Raw genomic sequence first — 7898 nt, 5'->3', positions numbered from 1 at the left:
AATTTATCTATATCGTCAATCCCAATTAAAGTGTTGGGAGGATTTTTGGTCAAAATTGACAAACAGATTCTACAGTGTATGTGACAAGGTAAAAAACTGAAGTTAGCCAGTGCTATCTTGAGAAAGACCGGAGTTGGAAGCATCACACCACCTGATTTCAAACTGCTACAGCTACCTTAATCAAATCACTGAGATACCGACCTGGAAATAAAGAAATGGATCCATGGCACAGAACAAAGAGTCTTAAAATACATGCACACTTACACTCTTACCTCATTTTTGATGGAAATGCTAAGGCTACTTAATAAAAGAAAAGAAACTCTTTCAACAAATTATAATGGGAAAAAACTGCTACCTGTATGATTAAAGAAATAAACCACGATTCCTACCTTTTACCACACATAAAAATCAAAGACTTGATAATAAAACATAACATTGTAAGTCATCTGGGAGTAGATATGAAAGTGTGTCTTTTTAAACTTAAGGGATGCTAACATTTCTTAAACAGAAAACCCAAATAAGAGTTAACAGGAAAAGGAAAATTGTAAGGAAAATTGTAAAACCTGGATTTCATCCAAACCATTTTGCTCCATTTACCATCTCTGTCCATTAATTAGTAGATCCTAGTAGCAGTAAGGTTTGTAACCTAAGAAGAAACACATTCAAGTGGAGCAAATTGATGAAGAATTGGATGTTCCAAATGTTCATTGCATCTCCAGGGTTGCTCCTTTACAAGCAAATCCTAGAGAGAACAGGTGCCTGGTTAACACCAGTATGTACACCCTCTCACAGAATCCTGGGGGCTGCAGGAGAGGTTCGGGGTGATCCACTTGCACATAGCAGCTAATTTCACCCACAGCTGTTAATAAGCACCACCTTTCCTTTATGTATGGACACGTCTTCTAATGCACATCATTTCCTTTTGTTGTGTTCAAAGGACTGTGTCCTCTCTATGGGCCTCATACGGGTCTGACCTGAGCTTCCCCATGCATCTCCTTTAGGAGGCAGGGATGTCTAATGAGCTATGTCAGCATTCCAATCCTTTTTGTAACCAACAATTTATTTTTGTTTCATATCACATGATTTTGATCCCTCTACTCAAGTCCCCAAGACATTTCCTTATCTGAGTGCATCATACAAGTAGCTTGTTTTCCTACTTGCCTGGAGCCAATTTGCCTGACAAAACATGCAACTCTTGGCTACAGCCCCACAGACTAACATCTAAATGCCTCCCTAGAGACAGGAGCCTAACACTTTGTCCACTGCTAAGTTAAGAGCTTTCAACTCTACTCTTTTTCATCAGGGTTTCAACATCAACAGCTTATGCTGCAGACTGACATCCAAACAGCAACATACGCCTCAACTCAAGAACTCCCATTGGAAATCCAGCCATCCTTCTTCCTCCAGACCATTCAGTAATGCGGTCAGTGATGTCCTTGCAATTCCATTCTACCCGACAAGTAGCAACACAACTTTTTATATTGTGTAGGACCTTACCTGAACTTTTGCTACAACACACCAAAAAATAGTCACTTTGTGAGTGAACATTCTCAAACTGCCCATCACACATTTGACAGCTTCTCAGGCATCAACCAGAACCCAACAGGTTACCATACATTCCCAGATGCTCTCCATTAGAAGAGCTTCTTTCATCGAACACCACTGAGAAGCTAGCAACTATTTTTATTTTTATTTTTAAAATTTATTTTATTTTATTTTACTTATTAATGATAGGCACACAGTGAGAGAGAGAGAGAGAGAGAGAGGCAAAGACACAGGCAGAGGGAGAAGCAGGCTCCATGCCGGGAGCCCGATGTGGGATTTGATCCCGGGTCTCCAGGATCGTGCCCTGGGCCAAAGGCAGGCTCCATGCACCCAGGGATCCCTCTAGCAACTATTTTTAAAATAGTCTGGGGAAAAAATGCCTAAGTACTTTTCAAATACAAATACTCAGGACTACATTACAAATAATCCTATTTATTTCTACCAATTCCTATTTGATTTCTGCCAATCCAAATTCAGTGCAGCATATGTACGATGGAAGAAACTTCTACCATATCATCACTTCCTATGGACTCATCTGGACGACTTGGGACTGACTCCGAGTTTAGGCCAGGGTCTGCAGAAGTTCAGATAAATCCCTTTGATTTTGTAGAAGAGGCTACCAGGATTTCTACATGAGCAGTATGATTTTACCAAAACCAAGAATAGTCCCCATAGTCTCTGACCTTGCTTATTAGCATGATCTGAAAACCATGACAAAATTTTGCAAAGCTTGAGCAATATCTCAGCTCCAGCTGAGGTAATTCTCAGGATTTTCAGAGATGAGACTCAGCCTGGTATATTATCTGACATTTCAACTACCCTCCAAGTGTTCTAAGGTTTCCCTTCTTTCAACTTTTTACTTTTTAACTGATCACAACAGGTTCTAATTTGCCCCTACTGGTTATTAACTCCAAATCTTGTCTAACTAAATTATGGCAATGGGACAATTTGTATATATATTTCCCTGTGGATATACAGTAAATGTATACTGAGATCTAGTCTATGGAAATTCAAATTTTGTTTGTTTGTTTTGTTTTTTTTAAATTTTTTTATTTATTTTTATTTACGATAGTCACAGAGAGAGGAGGGGGCAGAGACACAGGCAGAGGGAGAAGCAGGCTCCATGCACCAGGAGCCCGTTGTGGGATTTGATCCCGGGTCTCCAGGATCGCGCCCTGGGCCAAAGGCAGGCGCCGAACCACTGCGCCACCCAGGGATCCCTGGAAATTCAAATTTTGTAAAGCTGACTCAAACTATTATGGAAAAGAACGTGTTAGCTAAGTCTATTAAGGTATACCAATTCCTCTAGGCCTATTGCACTTCCTACATAGCCTTGATCACCTTGAGTCCTTCTCAGAAAATCAGAACACATCTATTTAATCTTCGGTAGTCTTCTTCACCTTTCATCCATTGGCAGACTGGAATCATTTAAAATAATAAAGTATATTTAGTAAGACTCAAATTCCAAGTTCAATCATTTCCATATTACAGCACAAACATATTGTTCTTCATAAATTGTCCACTGCTTAGTGGACTGCTGGTAAGACCCAGGGCAGGTTGACAGATTCCCACTTAGCAAGTGTATGAAAACTGAGAAGATGTCCACAGTGGAAAGGACAACAAACCATGAAAAATTCATGCACAATATCCATTCCAATAATGAATTCACGTGTCAAAGTGCTCCAGTCAAAATGCACCAGGAGCCCAGCTACATAGAGCTTAGCAGCTTGGGTTCATGATCACTGCAGTGGAGAGAGCATACACATGGGGAATTGTAGAGAGATGTCTCAGCTAACAGGTGTTAGAACATACTTCCACAGGAATTAGGATTGTGTTAGGTGATTTGGGGGAGGTTGTAGGGAAACAGAACTCTGCCCTGAATTGGATGGTATCAGGGAGCAGAAGTACACTATGATTGGGAATCTTAACCTTTTTTAGCAGGAAAAGAGATTGAAATGAGGCAAAAGCTATGATAGATAATGAAGGAACATCACACACTTACTAGGAAAAGGGTTATGTGCTATTGTAGGTTTGTGCCAGGCCACTTCCCAGATGCCAGGGCTGCTTTTCCTCCTTCTCACCTGCTAAGTCATTGCAGATGAGAGACTAATCATGGCTCAATTCATAGAAGAGTTTGGTGAAATTCAAAATGGACGTTGTTGCCCAGTGTATATTGATTAGTGCATTCAGGTGACAAAAGCCTCTAGGCTCTAGTAATGGGCCCAAGAAGTGTGTCTTATGTTTAAAATAAGACACTTTGGGTACACATGACAAAGTCCAATTCATAGTCACAAAGGAAGGACAGGATAAAATTCAAAGTATCTGTCCCTGGGATTGACTGAAACATTAGACAACCACTCTACCAACCTCTTTTTTTAATATTCTTTTAAATTTATATTCATTTTGCCAACAAATAGTATAACACCAGGTGATCATCTCATCAAGTGCCCTCCTCAGTGCCCATCACCCAGTTACCCCAACCCCCCACCCATCTCCCCTTCCACAACCCTTTGTTTGTTTCCCAGAGTTAGGAGTCTCACATGGTTTGTCTCCCTCTCTAATTTTCCCAACCTCTCAAAAATATACAATTTTTGATGTTGCTCAATATTATTTTTTATTTGAAAACCGATAAACTGATTAAGGATAAGATAAAAGATGGTAGACTTGATAAGCAGCTAGATTAAATCAAATGGATGGGCCTTGTGCGGAGCCCTGCAAGATCAAATGCAGATGCCTCTGACTAATTCCATCTTAGTAATATTTCAACCCACTATTTTCCAAATCGAGCTGAAGAAGCCTGTAAGAGAATAAAATATATTGTCAAGAGAGTTTCAAAAAAGAATGAATAATATAGCTACTTAATTGGGAATCTGTGAGGAGAATAACAAACGTCAAAAGGCACTGACTTCCGAGGTGTCAAAGGAACATGACATGTTTGCCCAAAAAGAAATGGAATTTGCAGCCTTGGGTGGGAGCCTACGAAAGCTGGAGGTTTACATTGAACAGGAAGTAGGCCAATGTGCCTTAGTTTTCCCTCCCCATAACACAGAGCAACTCAGTCCTTTTTCCCTCCACTGGCTGCAACTACACATCCTTGAACAGGTGCCATGAGATGGCCCAGACACTGAATGAGTAAAGGCAGTATTTGAAAAACGTTCCTCCAGACGTTGATTGTATAAATACCAACCCAATCTCTCCCATATGTTCAGGGGGAAATCTTTCTTTGTAAGTTCTCAATGTCTTCATCCTTACAGTGTTTACTTAGTAAATGAGATTTAAGTTACATTGATATGCAAATTGTATACTCCACTGCCTGATATATGTCCACAGTCAACAAACTTTGTGACCCATGTTACATGAGTGTTGAAGGACAGGAAAGATGAACCAGGAGTAATAACTCTGTACAGTCTTGATCCTCAATATATGTCTAAATTCCCAGAAATATCCTAAATCATGCTCAAAAGCTTTTGCCTCAAAGGGCTTCGTTTTAAAGCTGTTGTTTATTTCTAGAAAGGTCTTTCAAGGTAACAGAAATTTTTTTGATTAAAAAGAAAAAGACACACATAAACAGTTACCTGGCCCTAACGACAATTGCTTTGGTATTTTCAGTGGCATTGCTACTAAAGATGAATTTTCTCTATTTAATGACAACAATTCAAAACCATGTGGGTAATGCTGCTGAACAAGAGGCTGCAAACCTCAGGCTCCCCTGACATCTATCTGTTGAAGTGATTTTTAAGACCAAAAACAATTTAGAAAATGATGAAAACATAGCTTTCTCAGGGCTTTCCCTTCCTCTCCTACAAAATAGAGTCCACCATAACAATAGAGACCCCAGGAATCCAGGAGCCCCATAAAGAAACATATAGATGAGCTAGACTTACCAGCTCGAGTGGTGCTTTGAACAGCATTGGTCATGGTGGCAGGAACTGCAGGGGTGGCGGGAGCTGCAGGGGTGGCATGAGCTGCAGGGGTGGTGGGAGCTGCAGGGGTGGCATGAGCTGCAGGGGTGGCTGGAACTGCAGGGGTGGTATGAGCTGCAGGGGTGGCATGAGCTGCAGTGGTGGCATCAGGGGCAGCTGAAATTAGGAGGAAAAGATCCAGCTGAGACACTTGACTCTACCCCAGCAACCAAATTTGTCCCAAGCAAGCGTGGAGGCACAGTCCTTCTCAATTCGTCTCTGCAGATGTCAACAACTCGGTCATACCCTTAGCCTGCCTACCCATCCTCCTTTGGACTCATCCTTCCTAGCCCTGCCCATGGTGCGACAGAAAGAATTCCAGGCTTCTCCACAAGGTCTGTGACCCTAAGAGAGGAGACAAGCAGACACTTTCTCCCAGGGGCGAGCACCAAAGACCAAACCCACATGTGCTCCTATTTGCAAGAACCCCGGCTCAGGGCCAACAGGACAGTCCCTAGTGGGCTGTCTCTCTGGTGCCCTCCCATGGGCTAACTTGAGCCCTTCGGTTTCCTCTGCAGCGTGCGTGAGTGTGAGTAGTGGAATAACCTGTACAGGAGAAGAGAAGAAAGAACAAGTTCATGTGTCTCAGATTCGAGCAATAGGACCTCCTTTCTTTGAAAGAAGCACAATCTCTTCCTCCAGGTTCTGGTCTGAAACAGGATTATATTTGTCCTGCCTGTTCCTCGACTTGGACTCCATCTCTTACAGATGCATCTAGGAGAACCGCATTAGATGTAACAGGGGACATTAATACTATTGTGGCAATGATACGAGTGAGCAAATGCCCCATCGATCATCCCATGTTCAAAGGATGTGTGGCAAGATTGGTAGCAATTATCACTCTCTACGCCTTACACCAGAGCTCCTGACAGGCAGCCACAGGCAGACCCTACATCTGTGAGGTGCATCTGGCTCAACAAGTGGACAGCTCACTCTCCATGCCCACACTGGAGCCATGCTGTGTCAGTCCTCCTTCAGAAGACGGGTGTTTTTTGAATTGCCCCCCATGGAGGTAGGACATATGGTTCAGTGTGTGAGGTCTGATGCAGTCACTGCCCTTTGACCAAAGGTCATAGGTCCCCAAATGTGGAGGCCAAAAGGAGAAAACATCCTCATGTCTGCTTGAGCACAACGCATATAGCATTGGACATATAGGACACTGCGGGAGAAGCCCAAGAAATACTAAAGCTTTGGCCCACAATCTTGGGGTTAAGATCAAAGAAAAAAGTGCACATCAGCCTTGGAATAAGGCATATATACTGTTAAAAAGAGCAAAGCTTAGGGCCTTCCTTCTACTTCACCTCTACTCTCCACAATCCATATTCCACACTCCCATGTGCCTCTAATGCCCACATTTCTACATCACCTTTAGCATCTACATTCTCTTCGGTCATCCTCAGACTTACTAATCTCTCTTTTTACACTGCCCATATATTAGACCCGTCAATTTTTGGTAATCAGAAACGCTTTACATGCATCTCCTCAAATTCTAAGGCCACAAATTCAGACCACGTTACCTTATCATTTTGCTACAGGACAATGAATAATTAGTCCACAATTTTTATAAATCCACGCCAAAGACTTTATATCTTCTAAAAATGTAAAAGAGATCAGCACATTTTCTGTGTTCTTATTGAACTTTGGAAACAGGAATGAGGCTTTCCAAGTCTTCTCGTTAGGAGTATCTACACTCTCCCCCGTGGCCACTTCTTTAACACGAGGCTGGGATGGAACACAGCCATGACAGGAAGGTGCAAATGCAGACTTACCAGTAGAGCTAACAGATGGAGTATATGTTGAACTCACTGAGACAGAAAAAAAAAAAAGAGATAAAAGTTAATTACTACCAGGACCAGCAACGCCTTCATGCTGGTGAATGGATCAGCAGGGAGCACAGAGAAGAAAGCATCAGAGCTCAGGAGAAGGTAGGACTCTGACTCCAGCATTCCACATTCTGACCTTATAGAGGCAGAGGGCACCAATCAGGAGCTCCCAGATCAGAATCTGGGCTAGATGATGTCAGATAATGTGGTCCTCAGAGAAGCCACTGGAGGGAGAGTCAACAGCACAGCCAGAGGCCCTTTGGAAAAATCACAACCTCGGTTCCTTGAGTCAGACACAGCTTTTAGGTCAGGACTTTCATATATTAAACATTTTCCAGAAAATACCTTAATTTCCAGGCTTCCTCTCACCTTGTAGGTGCAATGGCGCTATGACTATGAGCTCTGCTGATGAGTTGAGGGGCCCAATACGCAGCCCTGTGGGATTACTCCAACCTGCAGTTCTCCTTTCATACACAAAAGAATTTGATTGCCTAACATCTTGCTTAGCCCAGGGTTTCCTCAAAGCAGAATCATCAGGGATGGCAGCGAGCTCTCAGAACCATCCACC

At 42.4% G+C, this 7898-nt stretch overlaps 1 long non-coding RNA gene across 1 annotated transcript; it reads right to left on the bottom strand.

The window, feature by feature from the left end:
* Positions 1-4133: 4133 nt before the first annotated feature.
* LOC144297543 (uncharacterized) lies at positions 4134-7452 on the bottom strand. The gene is made up of 3 exons (XR_013364540.1): positions 7277-7452; positions 5430-5624; positions 4134-4342 (listed from the first exon to the last, which is right to left on the bottom strand). It is a non-coding gene; the product is annotated as an uncharacterized LOC144297543 (long non-coding RNA).
* Between the last annotated feature and the right edge of the window lie 446 nt (positions 7453-7898).

This window comes from Canis aureus, chromosome 25 (assembly GCF_053574225.1).
Source record: "Canis aureus isolate CA01 chromosome 25, VMU_Caureus_v.1.0, whole genome shotgun sequence".
NCBI lineage: Eukaryota > Metazoa > Chordata > Mammalia > Carnivora > Canidae > Canis > Canis aureus.
This window is presented reverse-complemented; position numbering and strand designations above follow the sequence as displayed.